This window comes from Dendroctonus ponderosae, unplaced genomic scaffold, assembly GCF_020466585.1.
Source record: "Dendroctonus ponderosae isolate FM_Combo_2020 unplaced genomic scaffold, Dpon_F_20191213v2 Dpon_F_20191213_9, whole genome shotgun sequence".
In the NCBI taxonomy this organism is placed as follows: domain Eukaryota; kingdom Metazoa; phylum Arthropoda; class Insecta; order Coleoptera; family Curculionidae; genus Dendroctonus; species Dendroctonus ponderosae.
The window spans coordinates 6,207,512-6,217,896 of record NW_026019116.1 but is presented as its reverse complement, the minus strand read 5'-3'; the positions used below and the strand labels follow the sequence as shown (position 1 = coordinate 6,217,896).

Sequence of the window (10,385 nt, the reverse complement as noted above, 5' to 3'; positions counted from 1 at the left end):
CTGTCGAGCGCCTTTTGTGAAAAAGTCATCGGCCCTAATCCATGGCAAATCCTCTATAGAAATGCGTGGTGTCGAATCGACTATTGTTTCGTTCGCTTTTAATTCGGATTCGGTCCTGTCTAAGCGGTGACGAGTCCTGCATTATTGAGCAGCATTTAGGGAACATGTTAGGTTGTGTTTTTTTTTCAATTGCATGCGCTTGTTCTAAGCAACATTGAGTGGGTAAAAGACCCGATAAGAGCGCTGGCTTGACGCAATGATTCATTAATAATCACCCAAATTGTCGATAATTAAAACTTTACTGCCGGTTTTAAGTGAACGTTGACTGCAGAGATAACCTTAAACGCCTTGAAGATTATGAACAGTTTGGTTTGGTTATTAAATCTTGTGTAAACATGTTTGGGCCTTCGACATAAAAGCGACTAGAGGAGAATAATGCTGTAGATCCAGGAGCATTTTCATTTGCACATGTTTGAACTAGTAAAGTGACGAAGTTGAAGGGTGCACCGAAAGCAGGCATTTCGCTCATCAGAATTCGTCGCCCGAGCGCCGCATCTGGAAATAATTGCTGAGAAATGAACAGAGAACAAACATGACGTGTCGGTCCAGTAAATTTCGTTCAGTAATTGTTTACTGGGCTTTTAGTGCCATATTTACTATGTGGCCGACTTGATATATGGGAATTTAAGTGGAAGATTTATCTGTGTTTTTCTTCAGAGCGTCTGAATAATTTATTTTTATTTATCTCCAGCTCGCACCGCGCCTCCTGCATATGTATATCATACTTCTCTAGATTGTTCGTCTTTCTCGCGAGTTATAAACCCTGTAATCAATTGGTCAACGAAGTAAATGCTTACCAATTGTAATCTTAGTATAAGTTCAGTTATAAGTTAACTCGTCGTTCTGAAAATAAATCTTTTTTAAAAGGTTTTCCCTGGATCGAAGACTTTAACTAGCGCACTTATTTACTGAACTTATCTGCAACTAAATAGATAAGATTGCAGCAAAAACAATGGGTTTTTGCACACCGACCCGATTTATCAATATTTGCTGATCGATAATCGATATTAATGGGAACTGATGTAATTCGAATTTCTTGCAAAAACCACCTAAAACAGCCGACATGCACGACCGTAAATTAGCCACAAAGTCACGGTTTAATACCTCGGCCGGGACAGTGAGTTCATTATGGCTCAAAGCTCCCTGTCAGCCGGTAGGGCTTATTTATGGGCCCCTACTGAACCCACTTGCTGGGCCGAAAAATTTTAATGGCATTCTTCAGCCATCATCAAACACACATCGCACCAAATGCGAAATGGGCAACATTTCCACCAACATTTTCCAAGTTTTATGGGGCGCAAGATACGATTGGATCATTAATTGAAACCTAAAGCAAACAAAAAAAAACAGTTTTCGGTTTAAATGGATCAAAATTTGCTTCTTAAAACGCCCAACTGATGAATGAACAAAGACGAAAGGACGTCCACGTTCGAGTTAGACAAGAACCCAAACATAGTTTAGCAGGTGTCGCTGTCGCAGTGACAACTAGGGCAAAGCAAAAGAGAGACGAAAACACGTCCATGTTCTAGTTAGACAAGCATCGACACATAGTTTAGCTGGTGTCACTGTCACAGTGACAACCAGGACTTTGGGGCTTTTCGACTTGGGGGACAAAGTAAGGGAAGCTTTGCATTGGCTCTGGATGGAATCTGACTCAATTTTGCACTTTTGGGAGTCAATTTTTGAGCTTTTTCGTTTTATTGCGAAAAACCCAGACGATTCTATTTTAGAAATGAATTATCAGTTAAATTATTATCTAGTGATCTAGATCTCTGAGTGAACATCAGAGTGAAAAATCCATCGATTCTCTCACTTGGAAACATGCAAACTTCTTGCCCTTAACATCAAGCATCCGACCATTCGGGAAAACACCGAAAACTGATGTGGAAAACTGAAGTGGGGTTATGATTGAAGTGAGTGTGCGCATTAAAACGGCTATAACTATTTGCATCATTATCGATTGAAAATTTTTGAACCTTATGGACGAATGTATAAATTGAATGCGTCCAATTGAAGTGTACACAAAAACGGAATCATTCGCTAGGAGACGACGTCAAGTTTGGCGATTAGTTGATTGATTAGCTCGAAGCGCCAAAGATAACACGTCAAGCTACAAACCATTTATAACAATGATTTCAGATAATCCGATTGATAAGACGATTGAAAAACAATTTCACACACCTCATAATAATGCATGAATTTTTGAAATCAGAAAAGGAACAGCTGTGCTCAATTTCCACGGGCGCAAGTGAGAAAATCGATGGACATTTCAGGTTGACATGCTGTAAACAGTTGTCACTGTGACAAATGTCACAGCATGTTGGGGTCTTTGTCTAACCACAACGTGGACATTCTTGCGTCTTTGTTCCTCTTGCGTTGTTCCAAACAATGTATTGCGTTGTTCCAAACAAAACGTATCAGTTCAGGGTATTAAGAATTTTTGACTACGCCAGTCGTAGGGAGTTTATACAGAGCGAGCCCAATTTATTGTGATTAAAGCAGATTTTGCAAACGAAAAACACCGCAAACCTAGTGAATACGATAAGTAAAATATTGCAAAAAATCATCCAAAAGTAGAAATGAATCATGTTGGGTTGTTCTCGAGTGGCACGAAACACGATCTCTTTACCGAGAAGACAATTAAACACTTAAGTAGACGGGAAGCAACGATTTATGGCCAATTAGGCCGAATTTAAGCCAAGATTATCTGGAACGCAAAGCCCCACAGATTTAGGAACTACGCCCTATCGTCTCTCTAATAATCGTTCGGGTATTTTTCACCTAATTAAAACCGTCTGCCACTGTTTTTACTTCGATTGTCCCCAATTCGACTTTGAATGTTGCGGCGATTTGATTCGATACGGAGCCGATTCTCCTCCAAAATCGTTCACTTTTCTGCGGTTTTGCTCGTGTGAAAATCAACGCAAAATCCACGAAACCGCTGTTGGGGAATTAATTTCATGCTTTCCGGGTTCCCAATAATTCGCGTTAAAGTGTGACGACGGTGTCATCAGCATCAGTAAGGTGGAGTGCGACTTACTATCGGCTTGCTTTAAAATCCAGGATTTATTCAATTTTTTTTCGCTTTTTTGGTCGATTTATTATCGATTCACAACGTGCCATTTACGTACTGTCGTAAAAAATGTACGTGTATGTTGGCCCACTTCCTTGGGCTCCTTCACACGCATGCAGGTGTTTCATTGTTTGAATTCGTGTGGTTTTTCTTTTCGAAGGACCATAAATCATTCGTGTCGTTAAAAAGTGACACTTTCGGCAGTGTTTTCACGTGCTTTTTTCTTCTCTAATAATTATCCCACCGTTTCGATGTTGCCAGGTTTCCCCCATTGGGGAGCTTTGGGAGTTCACTGATGCAAATCAGCCCTCAAACCAGGATTGCCAGATTTCTGTGCGATGTTCTTGCAGATATTCGCGCAAAGCATGTAGATGATTATGCGAATCGCCTCTGAAATAATCCTCTGTTATACCCCCAACCGGCTTTTGAAGCCAAATCAGTGAATTTTTCTTCAGGGGACTTATTTTCGCTTGTGAACTGTTACCTCCTGTCTCTTCAGATAGGTGGTAGATATCCCAGTATTAACTGGTGGATGTGCCAACGCTGTTTTTGAAGTGCATCTTTGCATCGACCACGTAGAACAACACCAATGGGCCAAAACTCCCTCTTGAGAGATTCTCAAGAGGTTCCAGCCAATACAGGCCAGACTAAACAAAACTAGCTGGTTTCATAAATAAACCCTCAATTTGCCGGGGCTGACAAAATATTATTTATTTTTCCAGTCCCATATGTCTGGGTTGCGGGGTGGGGGTGCACCAAAAAAATATATTTACGACCTCAAGCGATCTAAACAGATGACGCTAGTGGATCGGATGACTTAAAAGCGAACAACGGAAGGACTTTATAAGTTTGCCTCAAAAATTCCTCAAGTGATCGGGAGAAAATATTTGGTTCTTAGTCTGGGACGAACTTACATCTGTCGATGGACGCTCAAAAATGGAAAATATTCCTCAAAATCCAACACTGAGACACAAAATGTTCACTTCCAACTTAGAAAATTCGTAGGTATGCGACACTTTCGAGCGTGTTTGAGCGTGTTCAGTCGCGCAACCGTTTACGCACGACACTAACGCAACTCTTCGCACCTACTGATCGACTGCCGAGGATTTTCCATCGTTTCGCCGCCAATGGGCGAGCAGCGCCCTCCCCACTCCTGCCTGGATCGGCGTCACGACGCTGGCCCCACCACACAGCGTCAGCACGCGTCAGACCTGTAGCTGAGCAACTATCCAGATACTTTTTAGATAGCACAGGTATTGATTGAATCTGGAACATCGAGTTTTTCCGGTTCTTCAGTCAAAACCACTTAAAAAAAGTGAAAGCCGAAACGTTGTTTAGGAAAGTCTCAATTTTTGCCTCTGTGGAAAGCGTTAAGTCTGTCGACTGCCGGCAAATTGTCTTTATTGCATGGTTTGGAAGCTGGGCACCCAAAAGTTGTCATAAAATTGTGAAACTTTGAAGTGTGACATGAAACCCGGCGTTGCCATATCAACGAAAATGTCCGGATGCATTGAGAAAAATCTAGTGTGGCACTTTAGCACAGTGCATGTTTGAACATGAAAGAGTGGACGATCTCTTGGAAGTTCTTTTGGGTCTCAAAATTTGTTTCAGTGAAAAAATCAATGAGACTGTGGAAACAGAAAATTTCCACTTAAACCCCCTGTAAAGTTTGCGAAGACACTGAGGCGTACAAGCTCAAGTAAAAAAATTCCCCCCATTCAAACCTCAACGAGTAGAGGCTTGAAATTTAGGTAATCTATAGACAACCCCCGGGTGGATATGGGGAAGAAAATGTAATAGAAATCCAAAACCTGTCTGATTTTTTAAAAAATTTCAAACTGAAAACGCGTTGGTTAAGGTTTAAATCTCGGATATCTCGAAAACGGCTGCATTTTCCGGTTGCCATCAAGAACACCTTTTTTGTTCGGAATTGTTGGGGGAACGAGAAAAACCTGATCGCACTCCCGTATACAGAGTGGCAAGAAAATTACAGCCAATTGAATATAGTATTTTTGGGATTCAACGCGGTTTTTTTGGGCCTCAAACTTTCGCCCTGTTTGGTAAGTTGTGAAAAATCGACGCAATTTTCAAAATTTTTCTAATTTTGACTGCCTAACATTTCGAGCCTTTTACATAAAAACGCCAAATCTCAGTCCTCAATCTGCCAACAAGCCACGAGCGTTCGATGACAATTTTTGTGGTGACAAAACACAGGTTTAAATACGGCGCCAGTTTTTAAAGCCAAATTGGATAAATTCCCAAAAATGAACGGAAATTTGTTCAAAAGTGAAACTTTGCACCCTTATTATTTCGGGTCCGAGACCCGAAAAATCAAAATGTTCGTTTCTTGTCTCTTCTGGTTTATTTTTTTGAGTTTTTAAAGAGACCTTACTTTACTGTAAGGCAGGAGTCTGTAAAGAGAATGGCGACAAATTCCCAAAAACCGACGCAATTTTTTTCAAAACTGGAATTTTTTGTTCTGGATAATTTCAGTTTCTTCTGCGCAAATCCAAATTTTTTTGCCTGCCATTCATTACATTTTATGAATTTTTAAAGATAACTGCTCATTGTAAGGCAAAAATTGTTAAAGCAAATTTTGAAAAATTCTTAAAAACCAACGCATTTTTTTTCAAAACTGAGATTTGTTGATCTCGATAATTTCAGTTTCTATTGCGCAAATCCAAATTTTTTTGCCTGCCATTCATTATATTTTACGAATTTTTAAAGACAACTGCCCATTGTAAGGCAAMMATTTTTAAAGCAAATTTTGAAAAATTCTTAAAAACCAACSCATTTTTTTTCAAAACTGAAATTTGTTGATCTCGATAATTTCAGTTTCTATTGCGCAAATCCAAATTTTTTTGCCTGCCATTCATTACATTTTACGAATTTTTAAAGACAACTGCCCATTGTAAGGCAAMMATTTTTAAAGCAAATTTTGAAAAATTCTCRAAAAMCAACGCAATTTTKTTCAAAACTGAAATTTGTTGATCTCGATAATTTCAGTTTCTATTGCGCAAATCCAAAWTTTTTTGCCTGCCATTCATTACATTTTATGAATTTTTAAAGACAACTGCTCATTGTAAGGCAAAMAYTTTKAAAGCAAATTTTGAAAAATTSTCAAAAACCAACGCAATTTTTTTCAAAACTGAAATTTGTTGATCTCGATAATTTCAGTTTCTACTGCGCAAATCCAAATTTTTTTGCCTGCCATTCATTACATTTTATGAATTTTTAAAGACAACTGCTCATTGTAAGGCAAAAATTTTTAAAGCAAATTTTGAAAAATTCTCAAAAACCAACGCAATATTTTTCAAAACTGAAATTTTTTGTCCTCAATAGCTGAAGTCKTTTCTATAAAAATCCAAACTTTCTTTTTCCTTGCCCGCCTTTCAGTCCATTTTATACATTTTTAAATACAACCGCGCACTGTTCAGTCGGCAGTTTAAATGCGAATTGTGAAAAATCCTTAAAATCACAGGAAATTTTTGCGAAACTAAATATTCGCCTTCATACCTAATATTTTGAGCCTCTTCCACGAAGATACAAAATTTCGTTTTTTTATCTTGCGTTCCCTTACATTCTATAAACTTTGAAAGAAAACCGCGCACTATTAAGTCGACAGTTTTTCAGCCAATTTTGAAAGGTTCTGAAAAGTTTCTGAAAATWATTTTAAAGCTGGMAATTTACAACCTGAGTAATTGGAGTCTCTTCTCTGCAAGTCCGAAATTTMTTTTGCTTTACCTGCCCTCGATTAGGTTTTATTGTGAAAAACTCTGAAAAATCGCCAAAAATTSGCGTATAAGTGAAATTTGGCACACTTAATAATTSGAGTGTCTTCTGCGAAAACCCAAMATTYCGYTTTTTCACCTGCTTTTGATTACATTGATTACATTTTTAAAGCGCACTATTAAGTCGACAGTTTTTACGCGAACTTTGAAAGGTTCGGAAAAATTAACGACCATTTCTCCAAAGTGCACTTTGTATTCTAAATAATTCGAAATTTTGCTCCSCTGTRCCGAAATACCTCMAGYYTCAAAAATGCAAAATTTCTTTGTCTTTCCTGCCATTGAAGACATTTTATGAATTTTCAGGAATTGAAATTTTACATCCCTAATAGTTCGAACCTCTTGTGTTCAAGCCTAAGATTTGAGCGACAATTTCGAAACAAAATTTAATTCAAAACCATCTAGAACCGACTTTAGCAAAGAATTAGTAACAACTCTGGGGCTGATGAGCATCGAAGATGATCTTTGGAAAATCGCCGATGCAAAAGAATTGATTTATGATTGTGGTCCAAGTCCAGGGAAGTTCAGTGTGCCTTTTGCTTTAAAAACAGTTGCAAAAAATTGCCTTATTGTGGCCGAATTTTCCAGCTAGCAACTGGCCGAGCTCCGACAGCGTAGAACTAACTAAGGGGAAAAAAGGAAGAATAGACGGTGTCGCTGAGGTCATTCTTTAAGCGGTCGTTAGACCGGCACATTACCTGAACCGCGCGCGATAAGACATCGCAAATACTTAGGCTTTGTTATGGACTTTTAATTTCGCCAATAACCCCGTATTTCTTCAAAACGAAGTCACGACCGGCTCATAAACCGTAAAGCGAAAAAACTGTGGAAGACTTTACGATGCCAACACGACTTGGCGGTTGACCCATTGAAGACGAACTGTTCCATCCGGTCACATCGAACTTCGCTTGATCACAAGGATTATGACGAGGGTGTTTGGGAAATTGCGTTCATCGATTACGAACGCTCAACCCTTTCGCGAGAAGGAAGCCAAACGTATTAGTTTTGGGTTGAATTTGTTCGGCCGAGCGACGAAGATGGATTAAACAACTGCCTGTCTAATGGCACTATTCAGAAATAACAAATTCCATCATCAAGTGGTCCAGACCCAACCGCGTTGTTATCGCGTTGTTCCGCTAGAACAGTTTTGAATATGCACGGCACTCCATCATGAATTTTAGGTGCCGTTTAAGGCAAATCGAAATTTTATTAGCTAATTTAGTGTGCATAACTTCCGGTTCAGGGCTCCGCCCTGAGGCGAACTTTACCGATCGCACTGTTTCGCGATGTTAAATTGTTACAGGAGCACGCCTCCTTATCTCTTTTGGCCGAATTCCTTCAGGAAGTCCTCCAAATGGATACAAGGGCTATTCGACTACTGACTTGAAGGCAGCGGGAACAATATTTGCACTGCATTTCTTGAAGATATTTGCCTGCGAAAGTCCGTTGCTGCTGCGCTGTTTCAGACTGTTAAAATTTGCAAAAATCCAGGTTTTTCGTGCGAATCATGATTTCCCTGTCCACCCCAACTCCACCGAGGCCACCCTCAATGCAGCTGGGGGAACGTGGCTGGAATCTGATCAAGTTATGGCCGCCCTCTTTTCTTCCGAATTAGCCCAGAAGGTTTCTGATTGATTCATTGAATTAGGGCTGATGCATTCAGCTCAGTTCTTGAGGATCATCTGACCGTGCCATGAGATGAGTCCTGCAAACAATGACGTCATCAGCGAAAGGCGTTTTCGTGCAGAAACCGGCTTATTGAATGAAACAGGAACAGACTGTTTGCTTGGCTGGTGCCACCCTCCGCTCAAACACACGGAACATTCAGCCAAAGGACGAGGTGTTTCGGATACATGTTGAACTTGAAAAATGATGTTTGGGCACGATTAAGACGTCGCTTTATCAGGGAATCGTTCGGTTTTTCTGAAGGCGTTCCATCTTTCGAATTATTCAGTGTCAAAACGTCGGACAGTCGAAGAAGGTGAGCGATTCTGACTGTTCCATCTAGATGGACGCATTTATGAGGCGATAACGGACTTTGTGAGTGGAGAACCAACAATGAAAACGGGATTTCATCATACTGTATACTGGGTGTCCCAAGAGTAGTTGTACAAAACAAAATATCGGGAGTTTGGCAGTTCAATCGCAAATGAAACATGACGCTGCTTTTTTCCCGTTTTTGCTCATTTCTCGGAGACAAAATGAACAAGAACGCTCATTTGTACGTCATTCTAGAGAGAAATAAATGACCTTTTTAGAAAGTGAACCATTGATAAGGAAATGTTGGCAGTTTCCTCAAAAAATGCTTGAATTCAAGAAGTTTTAGATTTGCCTGGTTTTTTTTTGAGTTGCATAATCCACTTGAACATGACGCTGCTTTTTTCGAAGTTTCTCAAGAACCATTTGAGCCACAGAATTCGTTTTGGCATCGTTGGATAGAGAATTTAAAAGTCGATTCAGTCGTAACAACGTGAGTGAGGAAATTCTAGTAGTTTTGACCCAGAAAGCGAAATATGAATATCAAACACTTAGGTTCAAGATCATGCCAAAATTTCATGTTTTCCGTCCCGTTTTTGCTCATGTTTTGCGCCATTTTGTTGGGACACGCTGTAGATCTGGAGCCTGGATTTTTTGTCACTCTTTCCGCATAGCATCACGCCAGTTTCCTGGATCAGTGCCCGCCCTATACGCTGTTATTACCTCTATAGAATTTTACACGGGAGCGTTCGCGCCATACAAGTCCGTAAATTCCTCCATAATACATAATAAAATCGGGTGTTCATAAATTTTGTCGCCTACTTCGAGGGAACCGTATTCCCGTGGCTCGTCGCTTGCAAACTTGACTATAAAAAATCCCAAATTCGAACTCACCAGCTCGCTAAAGAAAAGTAAACTCCAAAACCAGAAGAAGAAGCGATTTGAAATTTTCACCCAATTTGTAGAAAATATTGAGAAAAAAATTGCAGAAACATCCAAACACCCATTGATTTTTCAGACGAGAGTAACTGAAAACTCGGGCAATATGCACATATACAGGATGTTGCAGTTAATTTGACTGATTCATGCCGATTGAAAGGCAATCGGGGCCAATTACGCCCAAACCCAAACAGAATGACGACTGTTTAGAATCAAGCACTTCCCTAACTGTTCCAACAGCAAACAGTTCCACTCTAAGAAAGAGCAGCATCATTATTGCACCTCAAAACTTCAAGAAGCAGCAACGCCGTAAATTCCATTTAGACTGATGCCCTGTTTATCATTCACTCCGAAGGGTAAATAAACGCGGAGGCCGCCTCTCAACAGTGAAAAAACGTATTGTTTACGCTACTTAAGGCCGTTTTCTAAATATTTAATTTTTCACTTTGCCGCCTTTCGGCCCAAATTATACCCGAGCGGCGAAACATCGAAACCGGGATCGCACACGTGAAGAAAGAAACACACTTTTACGACCGACCGATCGAACG

General features: G+C 39.9%; 1 protein-coding gene across 1 annotated transcript in view; it reads right to left on the bottom strand.

Moving 5' to 3' along the window:
* LOC109543330 (discoidin domain-containing receptor 2) overlaps positions 1-4,254 on the bottom strand; it is a gene marked incomplete in the record, with an annotated part of 18,910 nt that extends 14,656 nt beyond the window's left edge. The window contains 1 exon segment of the mRNA XM_048669715.1: positions 4,048-4,254.
* Between the last annotated feature and the right edge of the window lie 6,131 nt (positions 4,255-10,385).